Source organism: Muntiacus reevesi, unplaced genomic scaffold (assembly GCF_963930625.1).
Source record: "Muntiacus reevesi unplaced genomic scaffold, mMunRee1.1 SCAFFOLD_31, whole genome shotgun sequence".
Taxonomy (NCBI): Eukaryota; Metazoa; Chordata; class Mammalia; order Artiodactyla; family Cervidae; genus Muntiacus; species Muntiacus reevesi.
This window is the reverse complement of record NW_027078022.1, coordinates 2,019,946-2,030,823: the sequence shown is the minus strand read 5'-3', so window position 1 is coordinate 2,030,823 and position 10,878 is coordinate 2,019,946. Positions and strand designations below refer to the sequence as shown.

Sequence of the window (10,878 nt, the reverse complement as noted above, 5' to 3'; positions counted from 1 at the left end):
GCAGTTTGATAGATGATATATTCATAGATATTTAAAAAGACAAGGATAAAAAGATGTCCAGAGTTACTTACATGTTGGGGTCTTTCTTTTTTAATCTCAGTAAACTTTACATATGCTATTTGAAAAGCTTTGATAAATGTATACATTGGTGTGATGTCTGTCCCCATTGCCACAATATTTTCATTACCTGAGAAAACTCTCTCATGCCCTTCCAGTCAGGCTCCAACTACCCCCATCACCCTAGGTGACAGCTGTTATGATTTCTATGTACATGGTTTAATTTTGCCTGTTTTGAACTTCATATAATCATGGCTTCTATTGCTCAGATGTTTTTAAATTCATCCATACTGTTGACAGGTACCAGTTCTGTTTTATTCTTGAGTGATATTACATTGTTTAAGTATAGTGTCCTTATCCTTCTTCTGTATAGGTTGTTTCCAGTTTGAAGCTATCATGAATAAAGATGCTTCAAATATTCTTGTAGAGTCTCTTTATAGATGTTTATTTTCATGTTCTTGAGTAAGTACCTTGGAGTAGAATTACACAGTCATAGGCTAGAAGTATGTTTAAATTTATGAGAAACTGCCACACTTTTTAATTTATTTTTAATTGGGGGATAATTGCTTTACGAGTTGTGTTGGCTTTGCTGTACTACAGCGTGACTCAGTTATGAGGACTTATATATCCTGTCCCTCTTGAGCCTCCCTCCCACAAACTTTTTCCACAGTGATTTCACACTCCGGTAGCAATATGAAAATTCCTGTTACTCCAAGTCCTTGAAGACATTTAGTATTGTACCTTCAATTTTAGCCATTCTAGTATGAACAAAATTATATTTCATTGTGGTTTTAATTTGTATTTCTCTGATGTCTAGTGGTGTTAAGCATCTTTTCATATGATTATTCTCATTTAAATATCTTTTGCAAATCTTAGCCTTGCATTTCTTATTGGGTTATCTTTATTATTGAATTGTAAGGGTTCTTTCTGTATTTTGTATACAAATCCTTTGTTAGATATTATGCATATGTTTCTCCTACTCTTCTAAGTTTTTGTTTTGTCAAATAAAAGGATATATTTTGATAAGCAGACATTTTTAATTTGAAGAAATCCAATTTATCAAGTTTCTCTTTTATATTTAAAAGAAAAACTTAAAAGAGGCTTCTCTAAGTATTCTCTGCCTGTCTCAGGTTTGAAAAAATATTCTTCTTTCTTTTGTCTAGAGGTTTTATTGTTTTAACTTCTGTGTATTAAGTTTATGAGGGGATATTTATTTTAATGCAGCAACATGGATATCTTTAGCATTGGATTTAAATAAATCTAAATATTCTAGAGAGCTGTCTGCCTGAAAAGAAATAAAAAAAAATAATTGCTTCATAATAAAAGAATCCTTTTTTAAAACATTAAACAATAATAATAACTGATAATAGAATGATGTTTCACTCTTTTCTTATAGGATTTTAATTTTTGGAAGTGAATAAACCTAGTTTGGAACACAAGATGACTACAGCTGCAGAAAGAAAGTATCTTAATATTAGGAAAAGATTGGATCCGTTGGGATACCGCCAGACTTTGACAGTGGACTGTTTACCTTTGGTGGAGAAACTTTTCAGGTAAAGATGGGAACACTACTGCAAACTTGTGTGACCCTGAATCCCCTTTATCTAGTTTCTTGTTGAGCTTTGTGCTTTAGTACAGAAATGGGTAGACTTTTAAAGTCCTTAAATCGTCTGAAGCTTCTCTCTTCTCCACGTCGCAAAACTCCAGGGTCACCGTGCAGTCTATACTGTTTAGAGTAAATGTTTCTGAGGGTTTTGTCTGTGAGTAAAATACAGTTTTTAATGTGATTTTCTGATCTAGTTAGGAGTTCTGTAGCTGCTTTATTCACTGGTTTTTATTTTATTGAAATGCAGTTGACATGATATTATGTTAGTCACTGGTCTCTAATTGCTACGCATTTATAATGCCGATCTAAGGTGGTTGATCATGACTTTAGCTGTGAACATGTTAATTTAGCTGAAAGATTCTTTGTGATTTTTATTCTTTTCCACATGAATCTTATTACTGTGATTTGAGACTAATTAGAGCAGAGAAATGGTCTAGGAAGTTTTTGCAGTAGGACTATAAGTGATAATGATGAAAAGAAGAGAGTGGATGAAAGATACTTTGTGGTCTCTAGTATGGCCTCCAGAATCCTTCATGATCTAGTTCTAGGTCAGCAATTCAGAATTATAGGGTGGGAGTATGTTTAACTTTCCAAGAAACTGACACACATTTTCCCCAGTGATTTTACATTCCCTTCATCTTCCCTGCACCAACCACCTAAGCTCCTGAAAACATGTTCGCTCTCGCCCTTGGTCTCTCCATGTGCTGTTCTGTCTGCCTGTAAAGTCTCTTTCTCCTCTCCTTCCTGCTTTGTCTTTACGCTCAGTTAGCTATATGGCCTGCAGCTCTCTGTCACATATACTGCACGTTACCTTAGCTGTTATTGTTGTTGGAAATTTGTTTTACCTTCCCATTAGAATGCAGACTTCCAAGAAACTAGAGACTGACTGTTTCACCGCCATACCTAGGACAGGCTGAACACAAGGTCGGCACTGAAATATTTATTGAGTTTATCACATAGTACCGTAACTTTTGACAAATTGTTAGTAGGATATAAGCTCCATGTCAGTGGGTTCCTTACCATGTTCCCTGCCCAGTAAATGTTGATGTAGTGAATATTCTGTTCATCTGTGTTCTTAGAGGTAGGTAACTGATCCGTGTTTGTTGCATCCCTGACACTTAACATGTAGCAGGCATTCAGTAAATGTTAAATGACCAAGTAAGATTCACAGATTCCACAGGATCAGGTGACTAATTAGACATGGGGGGTGAGTGAGATCAGGTTTAAAGATGGTTCTGCCTATATGTATATGTTTTATAACTTAATTACGACAGGAAAGTTTTGAGACCTTCTTAGTACCTTGAAAGACCTCTAGTGTTTGTTTTTGTATGTTTGATTTTCGATTTGATAGCATGTTAGTATTAACATTTAAGTCCTTTTAGAAGTCTGCTTTTAGTTATTAAAAGTTAATAGAATGTTTCCTTGTATTTGCATTTTCCATTCTTTAATGTTGGTGATCTAGTTCATACAACAGAAAGTCTTCGGAAATCAAAATTATCTGCTGTGAAAGCTGAAAAAGAGAGTGCCAATTTTGATTTTGTATTGGAACCTTATAAACTTGAAAATGCAAGGTTGAGTAAAGAAAATAATGAATTATACCTGGAATTAATGAAACTGAGAGAACAATCAGGTCAACATATTAAAGGTAAATTTTTGTGACTTTTGAAATTTTTGCCCTTTTCATTTTATATGTGGGAAATCCTACTCTACCTTTGAAACTATTGATTAGAAAATGTGATAGTCTTCCTACTGATAGTTCCTGAAATATTGTAGGGTGTGTTGACGAATTTCCACAAGAAAAATAAATTTGCATTCCACAACTATATTCATCTTCACTGAATGTGGATTACATTTTTAGAATTAAAATTGCTGTAATGGTTGTGGTGTGCGCTCAGTTGTGTTTGACTCTTTGTGAACCTGTGAACTGTAACCCACCAATCTCCTCTGTCCATGGAATTTTCCAGGCAAGAATACTGGAGTGGGTTGCCTTTTACTTCACCAGGGGATCTTCCCAACCCAGGGATTGAACCCGCATCTCTTGTGTCTCCTGCATTGGCAGGCAGATTCTTTACCAACTGTGGCATCTGGGAAGCCCAGAAGTTGCTGTAGAAAATATTAAATGCTGGTACTGAAGAAAAATTTCCTTGTAACAACTTCTGTGTTTCTGAGAAAAAGTTGTGTGTCTATTGTTCTGATTCTTTTATACCCTGTTTTTGACCTGGAAGATAGAATGATTTCAGAGGTACTAGGCAAAGGGTAAATTATGTGGCTAACTTATTATAAAATCTTCTTGTATTTAGTAGAAAGCCCTGGCTAATGCTTGGCATGAATTGATAATCCCTTAGCTTCATTTCCAATTTACTGGATCAAAAGCTCATATTAGTCTCATCACAGAAGAAAAATATAATTCCTTTTTGTGCTTAGTGACTTGTTTGCAGTTTTGTTAATCGTGGTAGAAAAGTTACAACCTTCTAACAAAGCATATAAGAATCAGGTGGAGCCTTTCAAATTATTGTGATTATTTTGTTTTATGAAATGGGAGAACTTCTTGATGTATAAAATGCTCTTTAAATCTTTTTAAGAGTTGAAAACCACATTGAAAAAGTGCGCACATGAAACAGCTGATCTGAAATTTCTAAATAATCAATATATTCATAAACTCAAACTTATGGAGAAAGAAAGTAAAGCTAAGAATGGAAAAATTCAACAGCTTCAAGAAAAGAGTTTGCAAGCTGTAGTTCAACCTCCAGGTGAATCTGTTCCCTCTCAAAACAAATTATATACATCTAATCTTTTAAAGATGTTAAAACTGTTGACTGAAATGGGACTTTGGGTATTCATGCTTTAGACTTTAGTATTTGAAAAAATGTATTTGGATAGTCACAGAACCTTTAAAATTGATTTCTGGAGACCCAGCTTATATTCTATACATGTGCTTAGAAACTTATATAACAGTAAACTTCTTAGGTGTAAGTAGTCTATCCTCAGTGCCTAGGGTTTTCTTTCATTATTAATTTGAATTCTTTTTTCTATTATTATTATTATCATTATTAATTATAAAAATAATTCATACTCTAAAGACTTTGAAAATGATATACTTTGTTATTTCTTAGTTTATTTTAGTCTTCTTAGCGTAATGCTCAGTAGTTATCAGAGAAGGAAAAAGAAATGATGGGGCATATGCAGCGTTAGTGGTTGTCCAGGCTCAAAGTTGATGGAAGAACCCCCAGTAGTAGTAACCAGACCATGGAGGTGTCTGAACCATGAGATTAAGGTCACGGAAGTAAATGAGGGGAAGGGAGGTGCTGAATTATGAGACTTGGTAGAGACTGAGGGATTAAAGAACACGGCGAGGACCAGCAGTAATTTGGTCAGAATGAAGGCTGCCTCAGAAGAGAGCTGAAGATCTGGAAGCTGGCTCAGTTCTGTCTGGTAACACAGTCCAGGCTTAATCATGTTACTCTGTGCCTGGAGCTGAGTGAAGAGGAGACTCTAAGAACTGAAGAATTGCAAACTGGGAGGCCAGGATCAGGGAGGAATCCGTGGCAGAAAATAAGCTGGGAGAGCGAGGACCATGAGCCAAGGGCAGAAGAGATGCCGAAATGTGGGGGAACATCTCAGAAGAAACTAAAAGATTAAGAAAACTAAAAAAGGAGGATAATTAGATTTTCTGAGAAAAGAGTGGGCCTAGATCAAGGGTGATTTAGAGGTGTAATCTCTAAAATTTAGGGATGGATAAATTTAGTAAACTTGGGATGTAGAGGAATTTCCAAATTTCTGTTTGAAGTGAATGAGTGGATGAATGAGGATATTAATACTATTTCTTTCTCTTTTTTTTTTTTGGCTGCACCATGGGGCATGTGGGATGTTAGTTCCTTAACCAGGGATCAAACCTGCGCCCCTAGTGTTAACCACAAGACCACCAAGGATGTCCTGGTACTATTTCTTAAGATAGGGAATATGGAAAACAGAACAGAAGTCCACCGTCTACAAAGGGTTCGTTGAATATGTTGTATCCACAGGACATTCACATTGAAACTCCTAGTATGCAGTGGAATATGTAGATCTGTCCTCAGAAATATGGTCCTAGATGGAGAGTCACATTTGGAAATCATTGGAATATCCTGAGAACTGAAGCTTTGACTGTGGTAGGAGTTACTAGTGAGATTATGTAGATTGGAAAGAGAGGAGAACCAAAGACAGACCCTAGGAAATTGTCTTTTAAGGCACAGATGGAAGAAGAGGGTCTCTGAGAGAAACTGAGAAGGACCAGCCGAGGAGGAAAACCAGGAGATGAGGGAAGAAGAAAGTGGTTTGCATGTTCAGGTGTGTAACTACAAGCAGGTCACCTAAATACTCTTGACCTGATTTCTTCATCCTCAAAACAAGAGGGTAGGAGTATAGAAAACTTGTTAGGATTCTGAGGAAGACAGAGTTATGGGTTGTGTTTGTTCTTTGTGAGGTTCAGTTAGTTTTTCAAGTACGTGTCTAATCTTGACCAGGTACTGGAAAAGCTGAATTATCCTTGTGGTTTGGACCAACATGGGATATATCTAGCCATTAAAAGAAATTACTCCTGCTGGTTTTAAGGATAATTAAGAAAATTCCCCATTAATTCAGGATACATATTCTGCTATATACTGATTTTGATTCTTAAAGTTTCAGTTATCTTCTCCTTTGGCCTTGCTTAATAAACATGTTTATTTTAGTTATCATTGCCTTGAAGCTTCTCATTTGACAGTTTTCTGCTGGCGATGACTTCTTGGGCTCTGTTATGTACCACAAGGCACACTCAACTTTTAATCTTGCCAGAGTTTGGTCCCCATCTCATGAAGGGACAGATTAAATCTGGGCATATATACCAAGCATGCAGAAAATAAAGGTTGCTTTCTAACCATGTGTTGTTGAGGTTTGCAGAAATGAGTTGTTCAGTTAAAGATCAGGTAGGTATTTATATGTAAGGGAGAAAACATTTGACCTGGCTCTTATGTAATAAGACCCAGAGACATAGTTTATAACAAAAAGGCTAGCCTTCTGAACTATTTAATTCTAAGACAGTGTTTTGTTTTCAGTTTTTTGAAATACACATTTGCTTTTTTTTTTAGGTGGCAAGAAAAGAAATATTGCTTTCAGGCGCCAGCGCATGCAGATTGATGAACCGGTCCCTCCCTCTGAAATCAGTTCATATCCGGTTCCTCAGCCGGATGGCCCTTACATCGCAGACCTCCTGCACGTGGCTGATGACAGGTGCATTAAAGAATCCTCTGTTGGCTTTAGTTACCTCATCACTTGGTTAGCCCTAAGTTTCTTGATGGTAGGGTTTTGTCTTCTTAACTAGCCTATCTCTGGTGTGTAGCATAGAACTTTGCATAAGCATCCAGTAAATGCTTTCTGAATATATTCTGAATATTGAGGGTTTTCACTTGTTTTGAAATTTGATTTCAAGTAAATCATATATCTGAGGTTTCTGTCCATATTTGCTTTGAAACAGTTTAGTGCCACCTAGAGCCTATTTCAGTAGAGTTGCTTTGACATTCAGCTTTATCACCCAAGTAAATCTTCCACAGATTCTCTGTTAGTTGAGATTTTTCTCAAATGCCAGTAGCATGAGTAGACTTGTAACTGGCTGTGAAAGTCTTGCTTCATGATTCTCTAGCTCTGTATGTTGGTGTTTCCTTAACTTGGAATCAGGTGTAAATTCTATTTTAATTATAATTTCAATAAACTCTTTGGAAAAGGCTATGTAAGTGTTCTCGGGCTGTAAAGATGCAACTTTTGAGAAACTTACAACCCGGTAAGAAGGTGAGACAAGGGGAAATACACAGAATGCCATTAAGAACATGTTAGAAGGTGCAGAGGAGCAGGAGAGCGCGAGTGACAGCCTCTCAGGTCTCGGCTGCAGACGCGGTTTAGGTGCAGAACACACTAGTGGGAATGGCTAGTGCAGCCGGCTTTTTACTTGTAGATCATGTAGACAATATGAGAGAGTTTTCTACTTTATTATTAATGTCTGTAGCAATTTAAAAAAAGGACATTGATTGGGGGACTAATTAGGGTCTTCAGCTCAGTTATTCTCACACAATATTATGTACCTGTATTTATACACTTACTTGACTTTACCCATGAAATATTTTGTGTTTTTCTGGTACTTATAAATTAGGACTTAGACAATATGTTAGTATTATTTACCGAGTTTTAGACGGCTCCATATGTATTCGATTCAATGGACAAGAACTTGGGCAAATTCTGGGAGATGGTGAGGAACAGTGAGGCCTGGGATGCTGCAGTCCATGGGGTCGCAGAGTTGGACACAGCTTGGTAACTGAACAACAACATGTGTATCTTTTCTGTCTCTTTCTTTGCCTTAGCATTCTTCTTTTCTGTCAAGCCATGGTAGGTAGCATCAGTCTCTTGATTATCTCACTTGTTTTACTTTGCACATGCACTGTGTTCAGTCACGCATGCGTGTGTGGGTGCGGTTGCGTGCGTGCTGCGCTCCTGCTCCTAGGTCAGTGGGCGGTGTTGGCTCTGGTAGTACTAGCAGCAGGTACACGCAGTGTTCAGTGGGGCTGTGCCGACCCTGTGGAAAATCTCTCTCAAAATTAAACCTGGCTTCAGGCTTCATTTTTCCAGTATGAAAGTGATTATGTCCTGTTTTGTTAATGCTTGGCAAAGTTTGATGTAGTACAGTACATTTAGGCATTCATACAATTCAGATGATTTAGACAAATCTTGATTTTCTGGGAATTAACAAGTTCCAGGAAAGAGTAGGTTTTTTTTTGCTGTAGGTACCTGGAAAATTGGTATTTCTTAGTATTTTTCTTCTCTCTAAGATTGCAAGATAATTTGTTAGAAAATACAGGGTCATGTGGGGTCAGAAAACATTTAGTCCCTTATTTCACTTAATAGTTTTGTGAGTTTTAGATTTGATGCTTAGTTCCCTGAACCTAAGAATTGGCAACAGTACCCAGAAGAATTTGTCTTAAGACTCAAAATGCAGTAGGAGACATAATGATTCTGAGTTTCAGATTATTTACCACTCAGTTTTGTATCTGTTCTTATAAAATTAAATCTCTAAGATAATGTACTCTGTGCTGTGGCCTGGGAACCCTTTGGCCCAGCACCTCCTACCTCACTGAGAAACAAAAAGTTCAGGGTTTTTAAAAGAAGGCATCTAATTTCACTTTTGTAATTTTGTATTTCTTATCAAAAATATATTGAAATTACTTATAAATATGTTTCAGAATTCAAGAACTTCAACAGGAAGTGTGCCAGTTACAAGAGAAGTTAGCAGTGATGGAAAGTGGACTGAGATTATAACAAGCAGGTAGGATTTTTTATTTATCTAGTTGGGATTGAGGTGAGTGCGCTGTGACTGTAAATAGAATTGGGTTATGTTTAATATTTCTGATACCTGAGTTTTTAATACAGCTTTTCTTTTTAGTAAATTCGTTAATAGAATTAATAGATGGAATGGCTTAGATGGCTTCAGAGCCTTCAGTTCATTCCCTGCACTATGCATTGAGGTGAGTAGTAGTTTGTTTTTTTTTTAAGGTGAGTCATATATCTCCCCAAATATTATGACCATATTAACTGTTTCCATCTCAAGAGATATTTTATTGAAGTGTATTATGCTTTATGATAGTCTTTTTAAAAACTTGTTTTACCCTTTCTGTAGATTTTATCATTTTGAGTATGTCTTTGAAAGTTACTCTTCCGAGTGGCCATGCTTGTTGAATGTTTTCTCTAAAAGCACTGGTGCTCTGTAAAGAAGCAAGGGAGTGAACAGATTTGGGGTTACGTGAAAACTTTCTCTATAAGCACTGGTGCCCCATAAGATGGTTTTCTAAAGAAGCAAGGGAGTAAATAGACTCGGGGTTACATGAAAACTTTGAACAACCTTTGTTCTTTTATACTTTCTTTTTGTGCCTTGGATAAATTCTGATTTGGGTAATTATAGGCTTTCTTTCTTAATATGCTTACTGAAGTTTAAATCAGGTAGCACGTTTTTCATATTCTGCACATAACTACGTTTTTTTGGAGTAAAGAAATCTGCACATACCAGTATAGATATAACCTGTGTATTGGTATAAGTGTTAAGTTTATAAAGTACTTTGAAGATCACTTGGATAGATGGAGTTAAAAGGAATTGTAGTAATGTCATCCAAAAAACTTACTTTATGGAGAGATGTTGAACATATCAAATATGCATATGAGATGAATATTAATTGATATTTTTCAATTTATATTCAGTCATTCTTTCATCACATTTTTTTTCTAAGTACTTTATGAACATAAACTGATCAGTCTTTATTGTCTCCATGAGGTGGCTGAGGCGTTTGAAGAAAATAGCCTGACCGTTCTGATTGAAATCACCAATTTCATGTGGTTATCAGTCTTGATTGAGTCTGCTCTATCAGTTTTTTTTTTTTTTTGGTGGGAGTTTGTTCTGTTCTCAGCATATATTCCAGATTTTACTGTTCTCTTCAAGCTCTTTCCATGGCCTGTAACACCCTCCTTCTTAGGACATCATCTTCTTTTTCATTTTCCTATCTCTGCCTTTAAAATGAGCAATATTCACAGGTTCTCCTTAAGACTTAATGGGTAGGATGGTATTCTTCCTGTTTTGTGTGCTTGGCTCCATTCCCTCTCTTCTCCTTAGGATATTGCTTTAATCAGTTATTCTTTAGCAAACTTATATGGCCATTTTAATGAGTATACATTTTTTCAGTACTGTGAGGAGATGCTTTTATCATCATCACTAATACCCCTTAAAAAATCTTTTAATTACCTTTCCCCTCTTGCTAACTAAGGCCTTCTTCTCCCTCATGCCTACTTCTCTGAAAGTGAAAGTGAAGTTGCTCAGTCATGTCCGACTCTTTGTGACCCCATCGTGTCTGACTCTTTGCGACCCCACGGATGGTAGCCTACCAGGCTCCGCGGTCCTTGGGATTTTCCAGGCAAGAATACTGGAGTGGGCTGCCATTTCCTTCTCCAGGGGATTTTCCCAACCCAGGGATCGAACCCGGGTCTCCTGCATTGCAGACAGATGCTTTACCGTCTGAGCCAGTCTAAAGGGTGTCTTATTCTTCTTTCTCTACTTCTTCACTTCCTGTTCACTTCTTAACCTTCTGTTGGCCTCTGTCCCCCACTGTATAAGTTGGTCTAGTTACTGTTACCATTGACATTAGTTGCCGCATCCGGAAGGATACTTT

At 36.8% G+C, this 10,878-nt stretch overlaps 2 long non-coding RNA genes across 2 annotated transcripts; both read left to right on the top strand.

Moving 5' to 3' along the window:
- The first annotated feature begins 363 nt into the window (after positions 1-363).
- Positions 364-4,366, top strand: LOC136155409 (uncharacterized). The gene is made up of 3 exons (XR_010660810.1): positions 364-1,610; positions 3,126-3,308; positions 4,246-4,366. It is a non-coding gene; the product is annotated as an uncharacterized lncRNA (long non-coding RNA).
- A 1,331-nt stretch (positions 4,367-5,697) lies between these two features.
- On the top strand, positions 5,698-8,990 carry LOC136155411 (uncharacterized). The gene is made up of 3 exons (XR_010660812.1): positions 5,698-5,989; positions 6,769-6,910; positions 8,908-8,990. It is a non-coding gene; the product is annotated as an uncharacterized lncRNA (long non-coding RNA).
- The last annotated feature ends 1,888 nt before the right edge of the window (positions 8,991-10,878 follow it).